This window comes from Lissotriton helveticus, chromosome 11, assembly GCF_964261635.1.
Source record: "Lissotriton helveticus chromosome 11, aLisHel1.1, whole genome shotgun sequence".
Taxonomy (NCBI): domain Eukaryota; kingdom Metazoa; phylum Chordata; class Amphibia; order Caudata; family Salamandridae; genus Lissotriton; species Lissotriton helveticus.
In genome coordinates, this window is record NC_136072.1 from 1,167,284,532 (window position 1) to 1,167,302,845 (window position 18,314).

At 44.8% G+C, this 18,314-nt stretch overlaps 1 pseudogene; it reads right to left on the reverse strand.

Annotated features, from left to right (window-relative positions):
- Nucleotides 1–5,893: 5,893 nt before the first annotated feature.
- On the reverse strand, nucleotides 5,894–6,095 carry LOC144793290 (small nucleolar RNA snR46; annotated as a pseudogene).
- Between the last annotated feature and the right edge of the window lie 12,219 nt (nucleotides 6,096–18,314).

Consider the following 18,314-nt stretch of genomic DNA (forward strand, 5'->3'; position numbering starts at 1 on the left):
AAATCGGTTTCTGACTGGCTTCAAGTCTGATACAGAGATGGTTCTTTAAAGTTTTTTTAAAATGATCAAACTCAGGCTAATATTTATACCGCAACACCCCAGGGGAACTCAACGTCACAGTGGAACACAACACCCCAGGGGAACTGAACGCCAACGTGGAACGCAACGCCCCAGGGGAACTCAACGCCACAGTGGAACTCAACGCACCAGTGGAAGTCAAAGCCACAGTGGAACACAACGTCACTAGAGAACTCCACGCCACAGTGGAACGCAACGCCCCAGGGGAACTCAACACCACAGTGGAACGCAACACCTCAGGGGAACTCAACGCCACAGTGGAATGTAACATGTGTGTTTAGGTTGGTTGAGGTGCCTGTCAAGTGTTCCACATCAGAACAGCCAGCAGAGAAATGTAATTAGTGCGTTCCAAGCACATGTATCGTCGTCGTCATAATCCAAGTCAATCTTACCTACAGTGAAATGCATTGTGTGCTTTCTAAGCCAGTTTTAGGTTAACATGAATATCGTGTAGCGTACATCGTGACAGCATTGTAACGTGATGTGTTCGCCTGTCTCAGCAGTTCAGACGTGTCTAGTTGACGCAGACAAGTAAATGGACGATAAATTCAAACTATGACCATATTCATGACCTGTGTGGTGCAGGGCAGCGCAGCAAGACACCTTGATGTAGTGCCTTGCCTCACAAGGAAGGGGCAGGGCTAATCGGTGTTTATTCAATATGGCGCATTCCTGTCCTTTTCCTTGTACTTGGCGCCATTTTGGCAGCCTAGCACCAACGCAGGCACACTTACACCATCGTGTAAGGCTGCGAGTATTAGTAGGAAGGATTATTTTTGTGCAGGAAGGTGCACCTTCTTGCATTAAAAAAATCCTAGGAAGCACATTACTGCTGGATGCAGCACACACAGAATGAGGAAAAACAAGGAGAAATGAAGATATTTCTCCTTGTTACATCTCACCGGGGGAGATGTATCTTTTTGGCACATTCCCAGGTTTACAACGTTTTGTAAATCACGGAATGCATCAAAATAACATGGGAGTTGCGTGGGAACACCCATGCAACACCCATGGATGACTGGCTCAGGGCAGATAACACAACACAGCGATTTGCGTTGTGCGGCGTTACTCCATATTTTTAAAGGCACGCAAAGTGGCTTCAGAAATATGACTTGCAGTTTGTATGGCTCTTGGACTGTGATGCGTCGTTCAAGAGTGACACAAACTGGGTCTTAAATATGGCCCTATGTGCCACTCTCACTAACTTGTTGCATGACAGTGAGCCCCTCTCACCGTTTAAGCAAACTTATAGTATTCTTTGACTGTCTCATCAGGGCATCACATATGTCTGTGAGTAAGGGCAGACCCAGACACAGTGAAGCTACCAATTTAAATGTAAACTTGTAAATGGTAGCATCTAAGATCTGCAATTCATTTGCTTCCTGCTTTTGCCCAACAACAGCTAGACCCCGCACTTCCTTAACCACCTGGTTAAGGTATATGCATGGTTAACGCATGCGTGTTAGCGCTCGCATTGTTGGAACACACGTGGCTCTGTCCGCATTGTTCCGACTGTTTCTTGCTATTTACTACAGAGATGTCTTATTTGATGCCTAACTTTTGATGCCTCATTTATATTTATGCTATCATCTTTACTATGCTCTATTATATGTAAAAAAATAAAAAACAAACATTGGGGTATATTATCAACAACTAGCGATAATTTTTGTCTCTAACTTGTTTAGAGACAAAAATTATCGCCGCACATCGGCGATTTTTATCGCAGATAAACCTTGCTATTAGCAAGGTTTATCGCAAATGCGATAAAAAACGCCCGCAATGCATGAATATCGCTGAAAAGTCAGCGATATTCATGCATTATCGAGCAAATGCTCTTAGCCATGTTATCCACCTCCCATTGGATAACATGGCTAAGAACTGCTCAGGGCAGGTGTTAGCTTTTGGAGATATTCGCCCTTAGCGCAAATATCTCCAAAAGTTGGTAATAGGAGATAGCGATGTTAGCGACTGTTTCCAGTCGCTAACATCTTGGCACGCCCACTTTGCATATCATTAGTGATAAATATCACTGACATGCAAAGTGGGGCCCATGATGGTCGCTATCTCCTATTAGCTGTCGCTAACTGGTGTTAGCGACAGCTTGGTAATAGGGAGATAATTTTATCTCCGCTTTCTTGGCTTTTAAAGCCAAAAAAGCGGAGATAAAACCCCTTGATAATATACCCCATTGTTGCCCTGCCATTTCTTGGGAAGAAAGGGTCATAATAACGAACAGGGCGTTAGAAATTCTCGCTGTTTTAGTGGCAGAAAACTGCTGCTAAAGCGGCGATAATGGGCTTGATGATATGGCCTTGTGAATTCCAATAGAAACCCATGTTCTGGTGTGAACATGGGCTTCTATTGGAATCCCCAGGGCACATTATCAAGCCCATTATCGCCGTTTTAGCGGCAGTTTTCTGCTGCTAAAACGGCGATAATTTTAACGCCCTGCTTGATAATATGCCCCGAAGTTCTTTTAAAAAGTTACACTGTTAAATTGTTCCTCGGTAGAGCATCGAACAGTTGCATTGTTTCATGCTAAAGGTCAGTCGGTACTAGACAATCGTCCAGAATTAAGCCAAGTACATGGCAATGGGTAGAATGGAATTTAGATTTCCTTAAACGCGTGATTTACACTATTTCCCAAGACTAAATACAATTTTGGAAAAGTACTATTTGGACAAAAAACATAAGTAAATGATGAATCCATGGGGGAATACATAACAGATTTGAGAAAAATATCAGCAACTTGTATATTTTAAGCATCCCAAGACGAATAGGAGACCATTATATATCGCACTGCAAGTCACACAAGAATAGGGAAGAGCTGTGGCTCAAAGATGATCCATTTCTTGATGATGCTATTTAACAGCAAAAATAGGTGAACACATGCTAAGCTGTGTAAAAGAGGTAAGCACTAAACAAAGAGAAATTGAGGGGAAAAAATGTGAGATGTGAATATTGTAAAGACAACATTCAACATATAGTACATACTCTTGCACTGCGATGCGTTGTTTAAGAGTGCCACAAACTGGGTCTTAAATGTGGCCCTATGTGCCACTCTCACTAACTTGTTGCATGACAGTGAGCCCCTCTCACCGTTTAAGCAAACGTATAGTATTCTTTGACTGTCTCATCAGGGCATCACATATGTCTGTGAGTAAGGGCAGACCCAGACACAGTAAAGCTACCAATTTAAATGTAAACTAGTAAATCGTGGCACCTAAGATCTGCATTTTCATTTGATTCCTGCTTTTGCCCAACAACAGCTAGACCCCGCACTTCCTTAACCACCTGGTTAAGGTATATGCATGGTTAACGCATGCGTGTTAGCGCTCGCATTGTTGGAACACACGTGGCTCTGTCCGCATTGTTCCGACTGTTTCTTGCTATTTACTACAGAGATGTCTTATTTGATGCCTAACTTTTGATGCCTTATTTTTATCTATGCTATCATCTTTACTATGCTCTATTATATTTAAAAAATAAAAAAACAAACATTGTTGCCCTGACATTTCTTGGCAAAGAAGTTCTTTAAAAAAGTTACACTGTCAATTTGTTCCTCGGTAGAGCATCGAACATTTATGTTGGGGGAATTGGGGAGAGAATGTGGTCAAATGGTTAGGGAGGTCGACCTCGGAGCTGGAAGCCCGAATTCCAGTCTCGGCAGGGACGCTCAAAATTATGTGATTCTGGGCAAATCATCTAATCTCCCCGTGCCTTTTAAAATGAATGTGTGTCCATGTGTAACGTAGCTGGTGCTCATGTAAAGCGCTCTGATACCTCTGGGTCTAGTTAGGGCGATATAAACTCCCCCTCCCCCCAAAAAGTTGAGAACATGCATTCCGTGGTTCACTTTTTGAGTTTAAATATATAAAAAGGGTATCAATATGCAAAAAGTTACTCCACCACAGTTTTTTCTTTCACACACTGACGAACCAAACCTACACTTAAACAAATGGAGGAAGGTTTTACTGAACTACACAGGAGTATGAGTATGTGGCATCAATTTATGTGCAGCGAGTAAATCAGCACAACAGTTGCATTGTTTGGTGCTGAAGGTCAGGCGGTAATCTTCCAGAATTAAGCCAAGTAGATGGCAATGGGTTGGATGAAATTTAGATTTCCTTAAAAGCATGGGGCCTCATTTATGAAAAGTGACGCATCGCTGTGTGAAAACAGTTGCGACACCAATGATGCGTCATATTTACAGTATGACGCATCATTGTGCAAGGAGTTACAGATACGTCAGTATTTCTGACGTATCTGTAGGCGCAAAAGTGACGCATTGCTAGAGTGTGTCACAAAAGTGAAGCAACTCCAGCAATGTGTCCTTTCACATGGGGCAAGCCCCATGTGAAAGGGCTTGCGTCAGTCTTACGCCTGCTGTGAGGCAGGCGTAAGATTTTGACGCATTTGAGTCATAGAAGTGGCGCAGTGAAATCTCATAGATTTCACTGCGTCACTTCTATGACCCTTTCTTGCGTCAATACGCCCCCTTGCATACATGATACCTGGTGCAGGTATAATGTGGCGCAGGGGTTTACAAAGTGACGCATCTACCTAGATGCGTCAATATTTCACGCCACTGGAGCGTCACAAAAAGTGACACACCGGCGGCGTAAAAGTGACGCAAGGGCTCATAAATGAGGCCCATGATTTACACTATTTTCTAAGACTAAATTCAATTTTTGAAAGGTACTATTTGGTCAAAAAACATGAATTAACTATGAATCCATGAGGGAATACATAACAGAATTGAAAGTTATCAGCAACTTGTCCATTTTAAGCATCCCAAGAAGATTAAGAGACCATTTTATATCACACTACAAGTCAGACAAGAATAGGGAAGAGCTGTGGCTCAAAGATGATCCACTTCTTGATGATGCTATTCAACAGCAAAAATAGGTGAACCCATGCTAAGCTGTGCAAAAGAGTTAAGCACTAAACAAAGAGAAATTGAGTGAAAACAATGTGAGATGTGAATATAGTAAAGACAAAACTCAACATATACATACAGTGGTTAATAATACCGTTTTTGTTTTTTTATGCGTTTGAGGTAATTTATTGGGTGTCACTATTATTTATATGTTACTTTTTTAAATAGAGCTTGTAATTTTGAATGATTTAGACATTTTTATTTAAATTGAAATAGTAATTTATAGTTTCCTAGTGGGTTGTTGAATTTCTAGGGGGATAGGGTAGGAAGTAATCGGGTAATACTTAATTATGAATCTTTTAATATATTTGAATTAATTACATGATTGATATTTATTCTGTAAATTATGTTATACTGAATTATTTTTGTTACATTCTATTTGTGGGCTGCAGGGTTTATAGAGGTATACGGTGGTAAGTTAATGATTAGCAATTAATTAATTGTTTAATTGATTTTTAAATATGTCTTTTATGGAATAGTTCTTTATTTTACTCACATTTCAGTTGAAGACTGCTAGGTGTATAGGGATCCTGGGTGAGAAGTTAATTAAGTAATAATTAATGACCACTATGTTATGTGTATTGTTAATTAATTATTTAATTGATTATTAATTATGTCAAATATGGAATATTGATTTATTTTACTCATGTTTTAGTTACAGCATGCTAGGTTTATAGGGGTCTAGGGCAGAAGTTAATTAAGTATTAATTATTTAACAATGAACAGATGAACTGTAGGAGAGGTTGGTTTGAGTTTTCGGTGAAGGATGCTTAGAGATTAAGGGGTAGATGTATCAAGCCTTTTGCGATTCGCAAAGGCCGGAATTCAGCGAATTTCGGCCTTTGCGAATCGCAAAATACTTTTTTGCATTTTTTGATATGTATCAAAAAATTGCAAAATAAGGAATCGCAAAAATTTGCGATTCCTTATTTGGCTTATGCATTTAAGGAATCGCAAATTTTGCGATTCCTTAAATGCGATGTATGTAGGTTTTAGAAATTGCGCATTTGGGTTAGAAATCGCAAATTACCACCAACTTGTAGTTGGTGGCAATTTGCGATTTCGTTTAAAAATGCTCTATTTGGCATTTGTGAAGGTGGCATGTGACTCACATACATGCCCATAGGGCATGTATGTGCGCCATATGCACACACATGTAAATTTCAGGGGTGCAGCAGGGTGTCTTTGAGGCACCCCTGCACCCTTGAAAATATTCTCAATTTGCGATTAGCAAATTGCGAATTGCAAATTGAGAATTATTTCACAATCATTCCTATGGGCCTCCTAGCCCATAGGAATGCATGGGAAATTATTCCTTAATTGCGAATTCTCAAATTGCGAATTCGCAAATAAGGAAGACTAAGAAATCGCAAAAAAATAGGGATTTTCTACATACATTCCATTTTGCGATTTCTAAATAGCGATTCCTTAAAAATCGCTATTCAGAAATCGCAAAATGGAATCTTGATACATCTACCCCTAAATGAGATTACCAAAATAGCCTAGAAGAAGAAGCATTACGATTGCACTGGGGGTACCAAGTGGGCACAACTTCAGTCTGGTGATCGTTGAGCACCAATAGGCTCTTTTTAAGGGTCCAGATGCACTGAACCAAGAGAGTTGGTGAAGTTATTTAACCACGCTGGAAAAACAAGGGATGGAGAATTTGGAATCTGAGTAGAGCGGATGTTTTCGAAACAAAACATGAAAAGAGTTTGGGGGATATTCAAAAGAACTTACCTCCGATTTATCTCCACCTTAACGCATCAAAAGTGGAGATAGATTTAACACCCCATTCACAAGCTGAAGCAAACTTCAGGCATCGCCACTATTCCCGCGATAACTGCCCCGAAATTTATCTCCACGGTAGACACCACCAACTAACCCTAATGAGATGCAGAGTAGGTGCTCCCATGCAAAAACACGCAAAAAAAACACAACACCACTTTCACAACAAACTGCCAGATCCGCGATACGAGTCAAAAACATGAGATAACCTACGGTAGCAGCAGGTATTTAACACCTGCCTCCTGCAGGTGTAAAGTTGGACGACTATCTGCAGTAGACAACGGAGCCCCGCACACAGCTACATCCGAAGAAAAAACAACGCCATGGAGCTACTCATCATGCAGCTCAGAGCCTAAACAGGGCCACAACACCCATCGCCACCACTCCCAGGACCGCCACCACCCCCAGGACCGCCATCAACCCCAGGACCCGGACACGTTGGAGGTGACCTACAGTTGGTGGTGGTGTTCTGGCTCATCTGTGGCGATAACTGGGTTTTCCTGGCAACTGTACCCTGTCTTCCTCTTCCTCTTCTCATTGGCCTTCCACGGGCCCTGTATTCCTGGGTGTTCCTCCGTGGGGATTGTGGGGTTCTTGGTGTCCTCTGCAGTCGGTCAGGGTGCATTTGTGGTACTCCGCAGTTGATGTTGTTTTTTAGTGGCATTTTCCGTATGCTGTTCTTGTGCTTTTTCCAGCATTACGCGTGGATATTGCTGGCCTCTCGCTGGTTGTCACTGTTTTCTTATCGCGTTTGGGCACATAACATCTTTTTACACGTTGGGGTTTGTGTTTTTATCTCCGTTGCGGTGGTTGTATCGCAGACATTGGCCGCGTTTTCAGCAGACTATCGCATGGTACCACCATGTTGTGACTTCCATGTTGACACAGGGTTATTTTCCCGCGATTGGCTGCGATGTGTAAAGTTGCGTTAGCATTTTATGGTGATGTTTATCACACGTTCTTGTGAATATACCCCTAAGTGAGTAGGGGACACAACACAGGACGAAAGTCTCAAACCAAAATTGGGTTGACAGAATAATTCTAACTTTGATGATGTGGATGGAAACGATATTGTGAACAGCACATGTCTGAAAAAGGAGCCTTCCTATCTGTTTGATTATAGATTTAGGATTCTGTATTATTACTGTACTATTTTATCCTGCCTTTATTTGCTTACACAGTTTTATTCTCAAAATTGTTCTTGCTGCACTGCATATAATTCTGTCTGTATTATTTAGTTTTTATAGATTGTCGATGATATTTAGTTTGCATATTTCCATATTTGTAATAGGGAAGATGTAAAGTGTTCTATTCCATAACTTCTCTGTTTCAGAACTTGAAGTCTGTGACCTGAAAAAGTATTTAATTTAATATAATATATTTCGATTAATGAAAGTTTTAATTCAAAATTAATGTAGTAGTCTGTAGCATTTATTATTAACATTTTCTACATTTAAAATACATATAGAAAAGTAATTTTCATTAATATTTAGTGTACAAATATTTGTAATATTTATTTAAAACAAAAATACATTTTTAATTTTCTCCATACTTTACCATAGGGAGACTCTGTAGTCTGGGTGGAGATCTCTGCATAGTAATATATATGGAAAAATAAACGCTGAAAAAGAAATGTTAAATATTACTTTGGGGCAGTGCTCACAAAAATGCTGAATGTGTGTCAAGTTGTAGCCATGGGGCGATGCAATGCATCTTTTCATCTTACATCTTTGCAATAATTTCTCAGACTCCATGAATGTCTATGTCTGTAATACTTGGAACTATTGAGCATTCTGTACTTTTCAGTCCAACGGAATATAAAATACATGCAATCGCATCAGGTAAATTCCTGAGCCTCAAGATAACACTGCATCTGCAGATAATTAAAGAATCACCAGTGCTGGGGATTCTTATGCTTTGAGCACAAAGTGGTAAATGTGCTTTTAAAAAAAAACTTTAAATCTGGGATTGGGCAACAAGTGGTGATAATTAGAGCAAGTATTAACATTAAGAATAGCAAATCACAAACATTTATTTTCAAAATTTTGGAACTTGAGGAGTAGTAATATTTATTGTTAATTAGTTAAAATAATTGCTATATAAACAAGCATTATTAAGATTAGCGATTGATAAATTATGACAATGACTACATTAAAACATTAAGGAAAGACCACAGTTATAATCTTTCGAGTAGCTTCTCTGACTTGTCTGTTTGGTTTTACCCTTTGAATTGGTTTTTACCTCGTGTGAGGTGTTGGACTGTGCGTTACGGGTGCGCACAAGAGAAGACTATTTCCTTTCAGCTTCTCTGGATTTACCCTTGTTTTGGAAAGATGAGAATTCTCTTTAGCTTCTCTGGATTCACCTTTGTGTGGGAAGAAGAGAATGCTTTTTAGTTTCTCTGGATTTACTCTTGTTTTTGGTTGAAGTATTTGTATCATCCTGCGGTTAGGGGTTGCAAAATTACCCTTCAGTGTTACGTCTTTAAGCTTTGTGTTATTCTTGAAGCCCGTTGACTTTTTGTATGTGTGTATGTCCACCACCACACATTTTATTTATAATTTTGTCATATTGCATGTATGTACATTGTCTTGCATGCTTGTATTTTTACAATTCTGATGAGTCCTCTCTGTTGCTGCCTTTGCCTTGCTGCTCAGTCTATGTGATTTCATCAGAATGTTTAGAGTGTTTGAGTGGAAGAAGTAATCAGTTGGTGTGGAAGGGCTGAGCGGCAGGGAGGCTGCTCCTGGTGGGGCATTGTATAAGGCATAGTATGAGGCATAACTTGGACCCTATCTGAAGAATAAAGCTGTGATCCTAATATACATCTCTGGACTACGTATCATTCATTTAATTGTAATACCCACATTGTGGGCAGAAGCGGTTCAGGTTACAGTCAGGTGATTAAATTAAAATTAGCTTCAAAATGTTTGTTGCAGCTTGCTCGTAATGAGGCTTATGCTTTGGTTTTTCGTTTTTAGTTTGGAGGAGCCGGTGTTTGCTGTGTGAGCAGCCTTGCTACATGTAGCAGAAACCTAGTAGCCTTGCATGGCCATTGAAATCTATGACTGTTCAAGAGTGTCATAACTACAGGGCGGCAAGACCTAATCTGAAGAGTCCTGTTTGCAGAAGAAACCCAGTATTCGAGGTCTATCAAAAGGTTGGAGGCAATGATCTTTGCTTCGACATCAATTGGGACACCCAGCTGAAACTCTTCCTCACCAAACACCCAGCCACCGCCAAAACCAACCTCCAGGAAGGAATGAAAGACGTCGCAGGATGGATGAAGCGCAGTCGCCTGAAAGTGAACTCAGACAAGACGGAGGTCCTCATCCTCAGGCAATCCCCATCCGCCTGGGACGACTCCTGGTGGCCCACAGCACTGGGCTCCGCGCCGACTCCCACGGACCACGCACGAAACCTGGGATTCATTCTGGACTCCTCCCTCACGATGACCAAGCAAGTCAACGCCATCTCATCCTCCTGCTTCAACTCCCTGCGCATGCTCCGCAAAATCTTCAGGTGGATCCCCACCGAAACCAGAAAGACCATCACTCAGGCCCTCGTCACCAGCCGACTGGACTACGGAAATGCTCTATACGCATGAACCACCGCCAAACTTCAGTAACGACTACAACGCATACAGATAGCCTCCGCACGACTCATCCTCGACATCCCTAGCCACAGCCACATATGTTATGTTATGTTATGTTATGTTATAACAGATTTCTAGAGCGCACTGTCACCAAAGGTTTCCTGGCGCTGATTGGACTGGAGAAGAGGGGAAGATCAGGGAGGGAGGGAAATTTAGTGGGGAAAAAGTAAAGTTTTTAGGGATTTCCTGAAAGAAAGAAGGGAACAAGATGACTTAAGTGCGAGAGGGAGAGAGTTCCATAGCTTGGGGGCTAGACAGGAAAAACTGCGGCCGCCCGATCTCGAGAGTTTAAAGCGAGGAATGACAAGGAGCGAGAGATGAGTGGATCTCAAGGTGCGAGGGGGACAGTAAGGAGTGGTGAGAGACTTGAGGAACGCGGGGGCAGGACCAGTGAGAGCCTTAAACACCAGACAGTGAACCTTGAAGGTGATTCTTTCGCTCACTGGAAGCCAGTGAAGGTGACGTAGAAGAAGTTGAGCAGACTGCCATTTAGGGGTTTTAAAGATCAGCCGAGCTGCTTGATTTTGGACGATCTGCAACCTTGACAATAAAGTTTTAGGGAGACCGTAGTAGATGGAATTTGAGAAGTCCAGCCTGGACAGCACCAGGGCTATCAGTACTTGCAGGTGAAAGGAGGTGAGCGACTTTCCGAATCCTGTAGAGTTGGAACATACAGGAGGATGTTACTGCGCTCACCTGTGCCTTGAGAGTGAGCCCGGAGTCAATCAAGACTCCGAGACTCTTCACACATCCAGCAGGGGAAGGTGGTGTTCCCAGCTCAATCGGCCAGTACTGAGGGCCCCAGAGCAGGGCGCTTCTCCCCGGGAGGAGGAGCTCAGTCTTGCTCGGATTGAGCTTAAGTTGGTTTTGATTCATCCAGAGCTGGATATGTGTCATGACAGCCTGGAAATTAATGGCAGCATCAGGGGAAGAGAGGGGAAAAATAATCTGCAAATCATCCGCATAATTGAATACGGTGATGTCCCATTTACCCAGGGAGTGAAGGAGGGGTTGGAGATACAAATTAAAAAGGAGAGGGGACAAAGAGGATCCTTGGGGGACTCCGCAAGAAGAAGGAACGCTGGTGGCGCAGAAAGGGCCCAAGCTGACTGCCTGGGACCTTTCCTCGAGGAAGGATTTGACCCAGGATAGGGCGGGCCCACAGATTCCGGCGGATTCGACACGGTGGATTAAGATGTTATGGTCCACCGTGTCGAAAGCCGCCGAAAGATCGAGTAGCACCAATGCCTGGGGTTGTCCTCTGTCCTCGCTGCGTCTGAGATTATCCAATACAGCGAGAATCACGGCCTCGGTCGAGTGAGCTGGTCTAAACCCGGCCTGATTGGATGCCAGGTACCCAGACTCCTCGATGAAGTTTGAGAGGCAAGTCGTGACATGAGCCTCAAGGATTTTGGATAGGAAGGGTAAGAGGGAAATGGGACGGTAATTAGCTAGGACTGCTGGATCGGCGCCAGGCTTTTTTAGAAGAGGCACCAGTGTGGCCTCTTTGAATGACCTGGGGACGGTGCCCGAGTTGAGAGAGGAGTTGAGTAAAGGAAGGATGCAGTGGGGAAGGGTATGGCAGATATCACGAAGCACGGAGGGAGGGCAGCAGTCCCTGGGAGATCCGGATTTCACACGGACAGCCAGTCTGGCGAGAGATTCTGGATTGAGCGCCGGAAGATGAGAGAAAGTGAGTGTGTTGACACGGGGGGGATCGGATGTGACGAGAAGGGGCGAGTGAGGGATAGAGTTCTTGATGGAGGTAATTTTATCGATAAAGAAAAGATTAAGGGCAGTGCAGGATTCCAAGGAAGGGGGTGGAGTCGGGAGTGTCCTGGCGTCTGATGTCAATTCGCCGAGGACTTTAAAGATCTCCTTGGATCTGTTAGGAGCTGTTAGGATCCTGTTGGAAATAAAAGTAGTTTTGGTGGTAATGATAGCGGTTTGTAGGCTTTGCGTGCGGACACGTAAGCTTCCCTGTCGGGGGCATGGTAGTGGCGCCGCCATCTGCGCTCCAATCGGCGCAGCTCCAGATGCTGTTGCTTTAGAATGGAGTTATACCATTTGTGGGATTTATTGAGATGGGTGCGAGAATAGCAAATGGTGGGTGCACAAATGTCGCTGGCCATCGTTAACCAGTGAGAGATATTGGCGTCCAAGATGTTGATGTCGATGTCTGAGGACTCGGGGGGTAGGGGCTGGGATTTAGCGAGTAGGGAGAGGAAGGCAGGCGAGTCAAGAGACTTCCAATTCCGTGCAGACCCTCCAGGCCGGGAGGGAGGCCTGACCAGGCCCGTTATAAGGATGGAGGACTCAATCAGTAGGTGGTCAGACCAGACACAGGGGGAAATAGTCAGGTCAAGGAGTGATATGCCCTGAGTCCAGATGTGGTCTAGGATGTTGCCCCCGATGTGAGTGGGAGAGGCGACATGCTGCGTCAGGTTGAGGCTGGAAAGTGCCTCAAAACAGTTCGGTGGCATGAGAGCCGGCGTCAGCATGGTTGAACCAATAATTGAAGTCGCCGAATATGGCCACACGGGCTGAAGAGGTCATGAGGGCAGTAAGCTGCTCACAAAAGGTGACAGGAAACAGAGGCATCGGGGTAGGGGGGCGATATAAGACAATAAGGGTCAGGGCCCCAGCTACGGTTGGCAGGCTGATTACCAAGTTTTCAGCATCAGGAAGACAAAAGGATGAAGACTTGATGAAAGGGAGGTCTTTCCGAATGATTGCTGCAACCCCACCGCCACGGCGGCCATGCGGTCGGTTGGCATTCAACAGGTAATAATTGGGGGGTAAGGCAGCCAAGATATCGGGAAGGGAAAGGTCGGACAGCCAGGTTTCGGTGAGCAACAGGATGTCTGGGTTTTCCGCGGTCAGTAGGAGAAAGATATCGGTGTGATGTTGGGGAAGAGATCGGTTGTTGAGGTAAAATATACGAATACGAGTTTCTGGTGGCGCAGGAAGTGGCTCAGGTACACGAATGAGTCTAGGAGTGACAGTGTCGGCCGCGATGCCAAGGGAAGTCAGGCGGTCCCAGGTTGTAGATGGAAGGGCACTGGGAGGCTGCTGCTGATTTTTAAGTGCGGCGGATGAATATGCCAATGGTTGGGCAGCATTCCAGGGCCCTGGGCCCGTCTGGGCGCGGACGGGCGCAGACGAGCTTGCCTTAGGCGCGCCTTCGGCGCGCAAACGGCGCGCCCGCTGCGCCCGTCCGCTGCGCGTACGGTAGAAGCACATGCTTTATGGCAAAGGTAGGAGGCGTGGCCAGTTGCAGTGGGCGTGGCCGGGGGGAGCGGCCGCTGGAGGCGGCGAGCAGGAGCTCCTATGGCCGCTGCAGCGTCACCTTGGGCTGCGCGGCGCTGACAGAGCAGGGAGTGTCCCTGAGGAGAGGTAGGCAGAGGTTAAAATGAGCGCGAGCGAGCGCTGTAAAAATGATAGTTAAATTTAACAATGGGGGATAGCTCAGGTCTAGGACTCCCGCGGAAGGCAAGGGAGTTGTCCGATCCAATAACAGTGAGCTAGCAATCAGCTCCTTAAAAGACTCAGGTAGGCGTGGCCTGTTGCGATGGGCGTGGCCAGGGAGGCGCGAGCGAGCGCTATGAGAAAAAAAGATATAGTATTTTAAAAGAAATGAGGGCTTACTCAAGTCTGTCTGTTACTCCCGCGGAAGGCAGGGGAGTTAGTCCAATCCAATTGTGCTTGAGCTACCAGTCAGCTCCTAAAAAAAGCTTAGGTGGGCGTGGCCTGTTCCGCCCACCTGAGAAACCTGCACTGGCTCCCCGTCAACAAGAGGATCACGTTCAGGCTCCTCACCCACGCACACAAAGCGCTCCACGACATGGGCCCCGAATACCTCACCAACCGCCTCTCATTCTACACTTCCACCCGCCAACTCCGCCAGCCTGGCCCTCGCCACCGTCCCACGGATTTGCAGAACCACCACCGGAGGAAGATAATTCTCCTACCTGGCAGCCAAACATGGAACTCCCTCCCCCGCACACCTACGAATGACCCAGGACCACCTCACCTTCAGGAAACACCTCAAGACCTGGCTTTTCGAGCAGTAGCAGCACCCCCCCTCCTTCAGTGCTTGAGACCCTCGCGGGTGAGTAGCGCACTCCATAAATGTTTTGATTGATTGATTGATTTATTGATTGGTGTAATTGGCTGGATTTGTAAATGGGATGCAGTATACTGCCACTACAGGATGCCAATATGGATTTGGTGAGGAAGGTGTGATTAAACAATGAGCTTAGGTGAGCAGCCCAGAATTGTTGATCCTATTTGAATGAATCTTTTGAGAATCTGTTCCGGCCTGGTGCCCCTTCAGATCTGTGGTGCTTAAGGATGCGCCGGTCTCTCGAGTCGTCCAGCTATGGGATAATTGGTTGAGTTAGTGTTGGTGCCTCCAATGAGCATCTTTGCACATGAGGCCTTGGCTTTTCCAATGCGGTCCACAAAGAATGGTCAGGGATTTCCAAGGTGTAAACAGCTGTGTTATGAGCTACCCAATCTGCCTCGGAAATGCCAGCACAGTGGTGAGGATAACACGCATTTCTAAGTTTAATTTCAGCTCAAAATAATTTACTGTTCTTCAATTTACTTGTGCGAAGGAGATTTGTCCATAATTTTGTCTGGAAGGATGTTTTAGACAGCCAAATGGCCTCACCGATGCCAGCTTCATCCTCGTGTCTTGATTGATCGGAGGGTCCGAATTCAGAAGTCTTCGCATCTCCCTGATTAAGTGCCTATTTTTCAAAACTAGTGATAAAGTAAACCAGGCTGTCTCCATCCGAGTGTTGTTATTCTTTGGGATAGATTTTGTTGAAAAGGTACAAATGAGAGCAGTAACCAGGGACTCCCAGGCTTGCACTGGCATTGTATGAGCTGTGGAGCTTGTTTTTTCTGTTGTCAAGTGGGCGCTTACAAAGTCCATGATCACTTCTACTGCAAGCCCTGACCATATGAGGCATTTTAAGTTAAAGGCCCCGGGAGATGTTAGAAGATCACTCGCATGAGGGGCCCTTGGTGGGCAAGGCAGGAGCTCCACATGCTGGGGGAAGTGATCGCTCCCACCTTATGAGTAATGCCATAATGACCATTGGAAACAAATCAACACCTGCCAATGGATTGCATTTGTTTTGTGTGACAGCCTGGTGAAAGCTGCTGGTTGGTTTTGGGGAAAGCAACATTTTAATGAGTAAATACTGATGCTTTTTAGAGCCCCAATGCACGATTTTCTGTGCTGGTTTATTCTGGTATAATTTGATCTTTCTGCTGGCAATGTTTGGTGTGGATGGGTTTGAGGTGATGAAGATCTGCCTTGCATTAGATGTATATTAAAGTTCTCTGACAGTTCTTATCTTTTTATCTACAATTGTGATGTTTTGATTAGCTTTACAGTAAACTAACCTTTAACCCTGACCGTACCAGGCGTGTTTGGGGATAGGTGGATTGAAGTGATTTAAGTAGAGCGATCAAGCACTTTATTTTCCCAGATTTGGTCTGGTGGCCAGAGTTAATATATAAATTTCAGACTATGAAGTTAAATCATTTTGTGCAGAGGGGAGAGCTGACAGTTTGACGCATTGGGCCCAAGTTAGTCCCAGGCCAATGGGTTCTTGGTTGCACCGTAGGTGGGTTGCGATGTATATGGAGAGTCCACCTTTTGCTCTTCCGGCATTGTTTGGTTGCTTCGATATGGATTTCTTTAAAGCCTGTTAGTGGTGTTGGGGTTTGTGACCAGGTTTCCTGCAGTAGCCGGATATCAAACTGTTGAAGACAGGCAGTGAAGGCATTCTCTCCCACCTTGCTTCAGAGACCATTCACATTCCAGGATCACAGCTTTAGCGGGAGATGTTCATGGCTGAAACCCTCTTGTCTTTGAGATCATACCTCCCGCGTAGCCATTGAGGGGAGACCCTGCTGTCACTGAAGGAGGACATGCCTTGTATGAATTAACACTGCTGGTGTGTCAAATTGCTGGGTCCTTGATATCTGCAGAGAGGCTCTGCAAGCTTGTGGGTCTGTTGGAACTATTGCTCACATTAATACTCTCTTGCTGGTGTCTGCCTCTTGGGTGGAAGTCCATGGGAGAAAAGTAGGGTGCTGGGGTAAAACTATGGCTCAAGCCTTCTTATTTTGATGACCCATTTGGAGAGGTTTTCCCTGTTCTGCCATACCTGAGTTGTTGTTCTTGTTGGATTGACCCATGTGACTACCATTATTTCATTGCCTGGAACAGATGGGTTGGGCTTGAATTCAACACCTTCTGTATGGTTTGATTGTAAATGTTTGAGGTTATGCAGAGAGCTATTCGGTTTTAGAATAGCACTTCTGTTCAAAACATTGTCTGGTCCTCGGGTCTTGTATTGTGGGATCAGTTCAAGCCTTACAAGACCACATGGGTGATGTCTTCCTGTGGTTGCAGCGATGCCCTTCACACAGGGTGATGGAGTGGCCGAGAGGAAGGCTCACATCCTAGTGGGGGCGGGAGGCTGGTTTGGTCCGACTGGAACTGTTGTATTATCGCCTAGATTACTATTATTATTTTGACCAAAAGGCAACCTAATATAGAAAAATATATAATAATTTACTTTGCTTGTTTAGTTGACCTTAAAATAAAAACCTGTGTGAAATAAAAAGTGTTGGACCTGGGGTCTCCAAGTCACATAGGGTAGCTTGGCACTAAGTAGGAAGGCCTAACTCCAAGGTACATGTGTTAAGTTTGCGTCTCACCCACTCAGTAACTCAGTTTCCATCCATCCAAAAATGACACTACACCACTTCTTTTTAGGAAAATAAGAGCTGTTTTATAAAAATACTCTGTTTACTCTTATTTATCTTATCAGTCAACTTCGTTGTTTCTCTTTCAAATCACATATTTCTCGATGTGTTCAGTTACATCAATAGCAAGAAAACTTCACATTACATTGCATTTGCTGGTACAGAATTCCCCTTCTCTCACTTTTAAATGACAGGACTGGTTGACTTAATCCACCGATTTGGGTAACATTACATAAATTTCACAATCCCAGGAAAGGTCTCAGATCTGGTTAACTCTCTCTACAGATAGACAAAGTTGTACATTACCCCTTAAGATCTCAAGAACAGTATAGACCAATTGATGCGGGCTCTTAGTACCATTCCAGTCACCGGACCCTGGTGACACAGTGCACACAGCTTGGGATCTAAAGGGAGACAGACACGTTCTTATTTCCCTGAATTACATTACTCAGCTTGCTCTAGCCTTTCAGAGGACACATGGGATCCCTCGCTCCCTTTTCCTGGGCCCACAATACTCTGTTTCAAATCAGCTCCCTCCTCATACTCTATTACACAGTCTTGCCTCCGGGATACTGCTCCTAGTAGTGCAACCTTATCAAGTCAGGGGAACACTGCACCAAGGGAGATGGACCTAGTGGGCCGGGGAAGTGTCTCAGTATCTCGCCTGGGGGATATCCTGCAGTCTCATTTCGGTTTGGCAGTCAAAGCTGGTGTTCCGCTGAAGACCCAGTCTCACGCTCCTCCTCCCTCCAGCCAAGCCCCTTTCCCTCGCTTACTTATTCTTTGAAGCTGTCCAGGGCCGGGTTCGCTCCAGACTCACCACCGGACTCTTTCCTCAAATGGCGCCTCCCTTGTGAGTCAGAACAGGGCAAACCAGCCGGTCTTGAAGTAGGGACACGCTGGCTTTGGGCTCCGTTTCTTTCCCCTTCGCCGATCTCACAGACGGGCCGTCATCTCGCTGGTGAACGGCGGCTCTGAGCAGGCGCAGGGGAGTAGCGTTGCTAGGCGGGGATTTCCTCCTTCCGCCAGAATGCGCAGTGGTCCGTCTTCGAGCCTGCGCGA